The sequence below is a fragment of the Haliaeetus albicilla genome, chromosome Z (assembly GCF_947461875.1).
Source record: "Haliaeetus albicilla chromosome Z, bHalAlb1.1, whole genome shotgun sequence".
In the NCBI taxonomy this organism is placed as follows: domain Eukaryota; kingdom Metazoa; phylum Chordata; class Aves; order Accipitriformes; family Accipitridae; genus Haliaeetus; species Haliaeetus albicilla.
Genome location: NC_091516.1, coordinates 45,356,797 through 45,368,832, shown reverse-complemented (window position 1 = coordinate 45,368,832; position 12,036 = coordinate 45,356,797).

Here is a 12,036-nt window from a genome sequence, read left to right as displayed (position 1 = left end):
GTCTTTCATATCACATATGGTTTGAGATCAGCTCTCTCTCACTTGCTTTCAGAACTGGAGTAGGCTCTCTAATCACTAGTTACTGCTGTCACTGCTCCTAGAGGAAAGGGTTAGAGGAAAGCAATTCAGCCCTGGTGAGGTAGTCTTAATTGATCACGGGAGCTCAGGACCTGGCCTAATAGTAGGTTAGTTACATAATTCCACCGCAGAGAAGAGATGGCATAAAGCCAGCACCTAAAGGAGGAGCATATTCCAGACAGGCCTGGAGGGCTCAGAAGTGCAGTTTGCTCTAACTGATGCACAGTACAAAAATGCTAGATTTGGCAGCAAGCTTAAGTGACAAGGCCAATGAGGTTTATTCACTGGATGAGCTGTAAATTTCCTGAGGCACTTAATATTAAGTTATTGATTTACCTCCCTACACGTCAGTCATATAAAACCTACTACTTAAAACACCTTTGACTCATAATATGCCTTAAAACAAAAAACACTTGCCTTTTATTTCAACTAGATGCCTCTCCCTGCTTCCATTAAATGACACTTTAGGTTTAACCATACGTGGCTTCTATGAAGTTTCAGGGTTTTAAACACCCCTGCATCATTCAGCTTTATGTGTCCTCCCATCTTTAATTTTTTTGTTCTTCAGGCACTATTATTTCATCACCACCACCTCAGCTGAGAGGCAGCATCAAGACTTGCTGCACATCCCCTGTCTACCAGCTGGCATTTGGGACATAAATTAGAAATACTCAGTTTGTTTAGAGTCTTAGGAAAAAAAATAGCTCAGAATTTACTAAAATTTGTAATTAGACTATCTGTATTCTCTTTTACTGTGGTTAATTACAGGAAAGATATTGCTCATGTGGTTCAAGTCAACAACTATTCAGAGCTGTTAGCTTTGTCCAATTACTGCTTATTTGAGGCCATTATAAACACCAGTAATGTTTGCAATGTGATTCTCTAATTCTTAGAAACAGCAGGTGTTAATGTAATCTAGGGCTCATTTACTGAATGAAGGGAGAATGTATGTGTATGGTTAATGACTGTTAATATTACAGACAGACCTGCAATTATTACACTATGCACAAGTACTGTGTTTTTGGTTACTCTGCAATGATAACATACGCTTTTTTTTATTCTGAGCTGTACTGCCTTTGGTGTTTCTCTCACAGACTCTACTTTTAGCTTCTTTGGGATGGTTTTAGTCCTTTTATTATGGAGAAAGTGTAATCCAGGTGCACCACTGAAGCTTAGAAACAACAGAGAAAAATTCATTTTCCTTTCTGGAATGTTTAGCAGGCACTTAAGGATCTTGGGCAAGTTACTTTCTCAAACTTCTAATATTATTACAAATTATTACAATACTGCTCCACATAAAAAATGTCAGAATAGGCTTCATTATTTTAAAATACTGTAGTATTTACTGAATTATTTACAACCTAGCTTCCGGATAATACACAAAGATTTCATCATCTTCCCTGACCTCTATTAATTGTGAAAATCTCACCTGTCAGAACAAGCCTTTTTTGTTGCGTGTTTATAATCACTGACTACAATGAAATCAAACTCAAACTTGATTTTAGTTTTCAGCTTCTTCTGTTGTATATTCCTGTCAACACCTATTACAGACTGCTGAGCAGCAAGTATAAATTGATACTCTCTTCAGGCAAAGTTTTCAACTGGGCTACCTTTTATTTCCTAAAAAAATTATTTCCTTGTTTTGAATTCATTCCTATTCATACAACAGGAAAACCTAGCACTGTCATTCTGTCTCTGAAGAAAACATGGCCTAGTTCCCAAGTCTGTTCTTGCACCTTTACCTAAAAGGGCCAGAGCCCTTGTCATGAACACCTCGCCATCTGAGACTTTACCTCAAATTGCAACCATCTTATATGCCCTTCCCAAGTTCCTAGTAGAACTAACAATCAATTTTCATCTTTTTCAAAAAAATGCAGCTCCAACCACAGCTAAACTGCAACATGAACTCTTTCTTACTGACACCTTCACTTGTGGGCAGGCAGTTTCCTAAGACAAAGTAACCAGTTTTCTGATAAGCCCAGGCTGAAACTTTTCCGTCTCACCCAAGAAAAATCCTACCTACACATTTCTTTTTGTGCACTCTTACTCCTGTTCGGTACAGGAGAAAAGATAGCTTTTCTGGAAGTAGTTCTATGTGTTCTGAAAACACATGTACGTAAGTTGTTGTGCTAAGAAGTTCTCAGCTTTTCGCCTTGAGACGCATTTCTGGGGACTGCTGGGACACACAGTTTAATTACCCAACTGTCAGTCTGGATTTTTTTCAATTTTTAATTAGCAAACTCTCATTCTTCCTTCGCTTTATGACACGGCAGCCACGTCACTAACATGTCTTATAAAAATGATTGTCAGGGTTCTTTCCCTTGACCTTTGAGAAGGGTAAAATAGGGTGTAATAGTTTAAAAGTAAATGAATTAACTGCATTCCTATTCCTTCAGCTCATGTTCACTGGTGTGCAGGTACTCTTCAACACTGAAAAGACAGTATGAAGCAAAAGGCTATAAACCCATTATGCAAATGAAGGAATAAGTAGTGGTCTCTAGAAGCCTCTCTATTACTTGTAGCTATCTACTAGAAAGAAGCTGACAAGCAACAGAGCATTAAGAAACCTTCTTCCCTGCTATTTCTTGTCTTGAGAGAGACAAGAGATTGTCATCATTCTTTGCTCTTCTGCTTTTCTTTGGTTTGGAAAATCTGGTGCCAAGCAATAGCGCACATCTTATTCCAGCATTGACTTCCTCCTACTTTCTCCCTTGTCTCCTCTGAACACTTAAGTGTTCAAACTCAAGCTAGTTTACTGCACTCTAATGTATGTATGTTACAAGTGAATTCAAATTAAAGAGCAATTTATCTGAATAATACACACAAATTCCCGTAACTTCACAATTAATGAAAAAACAGAGCACCTACCCAGAAAATAACCATACCCTTCTACCCTTCAACTAATCACCTGCTGAAATTGATATATGTCTTTGGGACAAATTACAATAAATTCAGGAGACTGGATTTACTAGAAGTGCATCTAAAGGAAAATAAAAAGAAATATTCAGACAAGCAATGAATTTAGTCCTTCCTGCTCTTCTTCTGTTTACTTTAAACTCTTTATGTTCTTGAAATACAAAGAAAGATATATTGGAGATGGGTAATCATTGTGTTTAAAAACAAAACTTATTTGGGAAAAATTAAGTTTGCTTAAAGTGTTCTGTTATTAAGTTCTGAATGGGTTAGAGTGAAGAGAACAAAAACCCTGACAGTCTATTTTCTCTTGATCTTTGCAGAAAATTGGAAGTGAAGTTTTATCTTTCAAGCCTTGACCTGACAAAAAAGAATGGAAGAAAACAGAAATTTTAAAAAATCTTGACAAATTATGAAAAATAATGACTTCTTTTGCTCAGACAACATGAACTGTATCTTTTTATTCCTTGGCCATTTTGACTAATTATTAGAAAATTTTGAAAGGTTGTCATAATCACTTCAAGCAAATCTGTGCCATCTAGGAGAAATAAATAGTTTAAACCACACCAACAGAGCTTGAGATCTGACAAGCTGTACTTCAGCTGAACATTTGATAACAGTAGTCATTATCTTGTTCCACTGTCAGTGGTATTGTTCTCTCTTTAGATGTGTCCTTTTGCTATATCCATCATTTTTTCTCTCACTTGGTTTTCCTATCCTCCTCAAAAAAAAAAGAAAAAAAAAAAAAGAAAAAAAAAAAAGAAGGAAGAAGACAAGAAAATCAGAACAAAAAAAAAGTTGATTTAAGGACAACTAGAAACAGAATAGGAGAGGTATACCCAGAGTCCACTTCTATCCGGAAGTGTATTTATCTTTTTTTTTTAATTCTGCCTTCTTTACCGCACTCCACCTAATTCTCTTCTCTCCATTCTTTTTATTATTTTGAGAATTCACAAGTAATTTATTACAAAAGGAATAGCTATTAAAAATTTTTTTTAAAAAACACCAAACCTGTCAATCAAGTGCTTAAAAGCAGCCTTTCATTCTATATACTCATACAGAAATTTAAAAAAATAAATACTCTTAAGGAAAATTTAGAAAGAGATGTTTTCATAGTTTAACAAAGATCATCCAATACCGAAACTTATGTCAACAAAGTCCCTCACTGATCGCCTTGTGTAGCAGATCGAGCTGCTACAATGCATTAGTCAAACGTCCTGGAATGATTTTCCGTTTCGGGTTTGAATGGGCAAGCCAACGCGTCACTTGAATGTTTATGCATTTTTCACTAGAGGGAGCCAAAATCTCTAAGTATGTAGTTTTAAGTACTAACGTTTCCAAAGTTTTCAGTACAGTCCCATGTCAGCAGCTACTGTTTTAAAGCTAAACGTGCTACTTCAGGTATTATTTTATTATTATTGTCATTATCATTATCATTATCCGTAGTAGTAGTAGTAGTAGTAGTAGTAGTAGTATATTGCAGGATACAAAGGAGGAAATTAAAAAGATACTGTTTTAGTCCTACTGGCACAAGTTCACAGTAGTTTAGGCAGCTGAACTTAAAGTCTTGGTATATAGCAACAAGTTATGTATTTGCATTTTAATACTAGTAAGGAAGTTACTTTACATCTAATCATCTCATGTACTAATTCATGCTAAGAACAGGCCTGTCTCAGTGTCAACTGTTTTCAGTGACAGAGGATAATCCAGAACACATGTTAATTTTATGGTGTATTGCTAATAATTGTTATTGGATATGCTTATTTGAGACTCAGTTTCTCTGAGGAGCCAAGGCAAAGCAGGGGTAGTGATTATATGGAAGAAAAAAGGTGTGAGGAACAGTGTAACAAACTAATAGTTAGGGTAAGTCTTCCATCATTCAACATTTGCATTCTTTCTCACAGAAAGATTTTGTACAGGACCTCAGAGCGGATGAGGAATTTTAGAACAGGATCAGCCATGCTGCAGCGTTAGTCCAGCTGGGCTGAGATGTACATTTCATAGTAACGCAAAGGCAGTACTCACCAAGCAAGCATACAGCAAACTACAGAGCTAAACCTGGCTTAACAATTTACATAAGATTACAGCTAGAGAACATGGTACTAATTTTGAGTCTAACAAGGAGAGTGCTCAAATGTGCCTTTAGATGGAATAACTGATCTTCTCCATCACTTTGATAGTGTGAAAAAGGCCAACATTTTTTTTGTATGGATCTGTGACGATTCCAGCGATGTTGCAATACCATATTGGATTTCTGTTTGGCAAAAGATTTCATACAGAGGCTGCAGGAACTGGATTTGGGGACTTGGGAGTTTGGGTTTTTTTCAAGTTTTTCTCTTTTTTTTCCTTAATAACTTCAGAAAACTAAGGCCTTTAAGTTACTGAAAATAAAATTTACTTTTTCTTAGCTATATAGTTCTCTTTATTCCTCTAAAAAATATTTGATACAAGAGAGTTTTCATTTGTTACCTATATTGCTATGCTCTTCTGTTTCCTATTTGGTTTTCTCTGTTACCTATAATTTCTCTAGGACTAGGAGCAGCTCAGATCAACCATAATGTATACAGCACCATGCATTGTTGTTTCTTTAGGTGATTTACCATATGAAAGGGACATAGATGTATTAGAAAAAAGAAAAAGAAAATAGAACCTGAGCACTGGTTAAACTTGAAAGCAACATGTCCTTGGCTTCTAATAAAGAAGGAAGTTACCATGTTGTGTTCCAGGGAAATGTTAATTGCCCACATTAAAATATCTTTTAGATGCTCCTTATCAGGGTGTTCTTTTTTTTTATTTTTTTTTAGTCAATTTCCATTTTTTTTACCTAAATGAGTTTTTGCTTTCATCCAATCTCATTGTCTATGAGGGGAAAAAAATTCAAGAGCGTGGGGAAAGTAATTATTCTTTACCAAGCAAAAATAACTCTCATAGATCTGCTACTGTAGCCAATGGACAACAGAGGCATAACTAAGGTAATTTAAATGAAGTTAGATAGACTTCCTCAAAAACTGAAAGCAGACTTTGATGTCTAAATTGCACTGCATTTGTGCTTTGAACTTACAGTCACATATTTGCAAAGTTTTGATAAGATTTCAAGCTAGTTTCAAGAAATGCTGTAAATAATTTGGATGTAAAAATTCAAATTTCCTACAGATAATAGGAGTTAAGGGCAGGTAACATTTGTTTAAAGTATTATAAAAAGTCACCTAATTCTAGTCATAGCACAAACAAAACTAAAAGCTAAATACATAATACTGGCTTTAGCATCTAAAATCCCTTCAATTTTCAGACCTGGGCAATGTTGGATTATGAATCCATAATGAGTATCTACATATTAAGTAACTACTAGTGCCAGCTTCAGCTCCTCTACCCTTATGATTTGTGACAGTCATTTTAGCCCTTCCACTGTATTAGTGAAGTTAAGAGCACTTCCTAACTGTCTCTGTTGTTTATACAATTTCCTTGTCTAGAATATCTCTCCAAGGCACAACAGCAAAAGCATTGTCTATGCTATCACTCACTTTTGCACTGCACAAGTTTCAGTATAAATACAATGCAGCTGGGGATAATTTCAAGGGAAGCTGTCTCAGTGAACTGTACAGAAACTGTAACTTGCTTTGCATAACAGAACTGTGCTTGAAAGCACTTTAGAGACCTAATAAAGCTCTGTGTGTACAGAAAATAGGAAGTAGGACTAAGCAGTAAAGATGCTAAGACTGTCTAATAAGTGGCATCGTAGTAGAATCATAGAATCATTTAGGTTGGAAAAGACTTTCAAGATCATTGAGTCCAACCATCATCCATGCCCACTAAACCATGTTCTGGAGTACCTTGTCTATGTGCTTTTTTAATACCTCCAGGGATGGTGACTCAACCACTTCCCCAGGCAGCCTGTTCCAATGTCTGATAACCCTCTCAGTCAAGAAATTTTTCCTAATATCTAACCTAAATCTCCCTTGCCTCAACTTGAGGCCATTTCCTCTCATCCTAGCTCCAGCCACCTGACAGAAGAGACCAGCACCCACCTCACTACAACCCACTTCAGGTAGTTGTAGAGAGCGATAAGGTCTCCCCTCAGCCTCCTTTTCTCCAGAAAGTAATAGTTGTGCATTATAGTCTGAAAACATTGCTTGGTGATAAATATATACTTGTACTAGCTCTGGCTGGGATGTAGTTAAATTTCTTCATAGCAGCCCATATGATGCTATACTCTGCATTTGTGACAAAAACAGTGTTGATAACACACCAGTGTTTTGGCTATTGATGAACAGTGCTTGCACAGAGTCAAGGCTCTCTCTGTTTCTCACTCTGTCCCCCCAGGGAGTAGGCCAGGGATGAGAAAGAGCCTGGGAGGAGACACAGCCAGGACAGCTGACCCAAACTGACCAAATGGAAACTCCATGCCATACAACGACATGCTCAGCACTAAAACCTGGCTGTGCTGTCTTTCTAAAGTAGCCAACACTCAGAGACAGGCTGGGCATTGTTGTGCTGGTTGGAGATAGTGAGGAACTGCCTTTGCGTCACTTGTTCATTTTTTCTTCTTTTCTTCACTTACTAAACTGTCCTTATCTCAACCCATAACTTTTTCTTGCTTTTGCTTTCCCAATTCTGTACCCCATTCCATTGGAGGGAGGGGAGAATTAGGCAGGAGAGTGAGTGGATGGCTGGGTGCTTAGCTGCTGGCCAGTGTCAATACATGTCTCTATCAAGTGTGTAGTTGTTATCTACTTGTGTGGGACTTCTTATGTGTTCTGTGATTGACAACAAATTAATCCAAACAGCAAGAAGCACCTCTTTAACCAGCTTGCTTATTCAGTTCATGCATCATCTTGCAGAGTTTCAATTTCTTAGTGGTTTTGAGGCACTAGATACTTTAAAACCACGAATAATTACTAGATTTGTGTACATCTCAAGGTGAGAACAGATGTTCAGCAGTGAACACTAGCAATGGAAAAGCTGTCCTTTAAAACATCATGCATTCACAGATCACCTGCTTGTCCTGGTTTCAGCTGGGATAGAGTTAACTGTCTTCCTAGTAGCTGGTACAGTGCTATGTTTTGAGTTCAGTATGAGAAGAATGTTGATAACACTGATGTTTTCAGTTGTTGCTCAGTAGTGTTTAGACTATAGTCAAGGATTTTTCAGCTTCTGATGCCCAGCCAGCGAGAAAGCTGGAGGGGCATAAGAAGGTGGCACAGGACACAGCCAGGGCACCTGACCCAAATTGGCCAATGGTGTATTCCGTACCATGGGATGTCCCATCTAGTACAGGAACTGGGAAGTGGGGGCAGGGAATTGCCGCTCGGGGACTAGCTGGGTGTTGGTCGGCGGGTGGTGAGCAATTGCACTGCGCATCATTTGTACATTCCAATTATTTTATTACTACTGTTGTCATTTTATTAGTGTTATCATTATCATTATTAGTTTCTTCTTTTCTGTTCTATTAAACCGTTCTTATCTCAACCCGCGAGTTTTACTTCTTTTTTTTCCCGATTTTCTCCCCCATCCCACTGGAGGGGGGGGAGTGAGTGAGCAGCTGCGTGGTGCTTAGTTGCTGGCTGGGGTTAAACCACGACACTGCTAAAACAGAAATCAACACATCACTTTTTAACTTTTGCTGTACCATCATTATGAAGTCAACTGGTAGACATCAAAGCAACCCTTCTCATAAAAATAATAGCATCCACTGTTGTAGCAAACATATGTAAATAGCCTAGTATGTTTTGTATAAAGCTTCATTTAAGCCCTGATTAACAACTGCTTTGAGTAAAGTTGTATGGAGGTCAGCAGTCAGCCTTCTGTACTTCTAAAGTTTTCAGCTATATAAAGAAAGAGTGGCAGTTATCACAGAGTATTCTCTATTAACAAATCCATTCTCTAATTTTTGCAATGGTTAAGATGATTTTTTGCTACATAACCACAACCTAAGAAAACCAAAACAGGAATTCTCTTATGACTACAACTACAGTGATAGGGTCAAATGGATTGGAAAACTTGGGAGTGACATGAGATTACCACAGCATGTGAAACAAACATTTGTTCTCCTGTTTGTAGATAGTTACTGTCATAAATCAGACCAAATATATTCTTACACTGATGAAATAATAATAAAATAAAACATATGAATAGCAAGTAATAGAGAAACACTTACACGGGTATGGTGGTTTTGCCTCCAAACTAATTCCAGAGCACTTGGTAATAAATAATAAAACCCAATTTATATTATATTTGTATTACCATAAATAGCATCTCTAACTGTGGGAACAGACTCAGGTGCTTCTGTACACACTCCCTGCTCCATCCAAGCATCACTATACAGAAGAAAATCTTCAAAATGGATGACAGCAATCAGCTCATCATGATAAGCAAGGGAAGGCAAACTATATGTAGCCACTGGAGGAAATCCCTTTTTGAGCAATAATGAAGCAGAAAGAGCAAAGGGGAAAACTGTGGAATTTCCAGTTAGTGAAATGATTTAAATTCTCCTTTAGAGTCAAACTTTGGCACCCATAAATAATAAGCCATACAGAAACCCACCTACCTTGAAGGTGATAAAATACTGAAACACAAATATTTAAGATCAATAAGGAACCATTTTGAGAATCTAGTCTGAAATTTTATGCCATACAGACCAAAACTCTGTAATCAACAGTTTCTGCACCAAGTTTGTCATGTGTCTGAACCTAGGACATTTGCAAGTAAGGCACCTTGCACATATATAGGTACTTCTGCATCAGGATACTTTATACTGTGATCCCTTTATACTATGTTCCAATTGCTGACAAAAAGCTACCCTATTTCTAGTTTGAACATCTAATTTCAGCCCCCCAAAAACGGATTTCAAAATGCCTCTTTACCTCCAAGTGAATCTAAAGCTGGCTATTATCAGAAATCCTTTCCTTAAGTATATGTAGACCATAATTAAGTTGCTTCTTAACCTTTTCTTTAAAGAAAATATACAGGTGGCTGTTCCTAAATATTCCTTCTAAACCCAGCTATCAAATTTCCAGTCCTTGTAACTTCATTTCGAATCCTCACCTTGTATCATTCTCTTGCTAGGACACAAGCAGGGAAGGTTCACCTCAAAAAACACTCTCCTGGATGACAGCTGAAGAGAGTGCTGCTTTCCTGCCTGCCAAAAACCTTTCTGGCTGTTGCAGAGGACACTGGGCACACTTACACTATGAGAGGACTGAAGTAAATGCACTGACTCAGGAAAGTCAGTCCCACTCTGACACTGGCAAGAAATGAGTCAACACTGGCACACTTCAACCTTTGACCCTCTATCTGTTGGCCACCTAATAAAATGTCTGCCTAATAAAATGTCTGCCTTCAAAGTATCTTTTAGCAAGACAAGCTGTCATAGCTAAAAACCCATCCAAACCATGATTAATGTCATATTAAGTAGTCCTCCACTTAAAAGGATATATATTAAGAACTATTTATTAAAGATGATCTCCCTGAAACTTTGAATCACTTTCTCCCTTTCTAACAGATCAACATTATATAGCAATATTGTATATGTTAGTGAAAATACCAATACATGACATTTAGAAGGATATTAGCAAATAACTTAGGCACAGCAAGATTTTTCATTATCCTGGACACATCATATGAATGCATCAGAAACAATCCCCTATTCCCTTTCAGATATGGAACTACATTCCATGTGAAATTCTGTGACCTGTCATAACACCCTAACTCATTGATTGCCTTTATTAAAACTTCAGGAAGAATGTACCTCAATATTTATAATTTGGCCTTAAGTAGCTCCTTTTGCTTGAAGCCTGAAATGGGACAATTGTTTCAATTATTAAATTAAAATTGTTTCAATTATTGAATTAACAGTTAGAGACTGCTGATCACCTCTAGGCTTTCAATCAATTCATAAGTGTCTCCTTAAAAAAAAAAAATCCTTTGATCATATATTTAAAGAAAGTTGTCTTTAACAACTTAGCTTTCACTTAAATTAAACAAAATTGAAGTGCAACATTATAAACTTACTGAGAAATATTACATCTGTGTTATTTCTAACAGCTGTATAAAATAACAGGCCATTTTGATAAATCTGTATTTTGAACCTCATTCATAGCTCAGTATGTATTCCCATGTACACAGAACTACAAACTTTGGCATAATACTTCAAGTAAAAAAACAAAAAGGAGTGTTGAATTTCTTATACAGTTCTTAGAATTGTATCTAGAATTGCATCTTAGAAAGTCTAAGACTTTGCAAGTATGATGTAAAGTAATGAGGAGTAAGGAAACAAAGGTCCTCTACCACATTAGCAAATATGTACTTTCATTCAGCAGTAAACTTCGCCTGTAAATAATTTTAATAAAGGTAAAGCACTTGTTCATGTCTATTACCTTGCATCTGGGAAGATCTCTCTTCCCTGAACCTGTAGTAAGTATTCACAAGTCAGAACCATGCACTCTGCCAAGTAAATTTATGTGTAGGAAATTACTCAAAGATCATGCGAGAGACTGTTTGATGTAGTTCACACAAGCCCACTGAAGACAGCTAAATTTCTACCTTGGCATAAACAGTACATGCAATGATGCTAAAACATTCACCAAGGCTTATGCCTGCCCTGTACCTTGCACCTGCTAGATGCAGTAAATAGTGGGCTACCTGATTAAAAATTGCCTTTAAAAAGGTACATAGGGAAGTTGCTGATGACATACAAGAAAGAAGTTTTAAGAAAATTGAGCTGGTTTTGCATAATAGAGGGCTGCATTATCTCAAAACTAAATCTATTCTGAAGGTCACATTATTCCTGTACTAAACTGTAAAGAGGTATTTGCAAGCTTTTCTATTTTTATAGCATCATTTTGATTTGCAATTAAAATGACACCAGTTTCTGCACAGCTGATATTTAATACAAGATTTCTAATATGGTGAAAACCAGCTGCTCTCATTAAACTGTCTTAGTAGAAAAGCTTTTTTACTCCAATTTGCTTTCATTCCTCCTAACTTGGGGCAGAGGCAGGAGAGAGAGAGAGTTTACTAAGGGAATGGAATCATATCAACTTAAGTGGC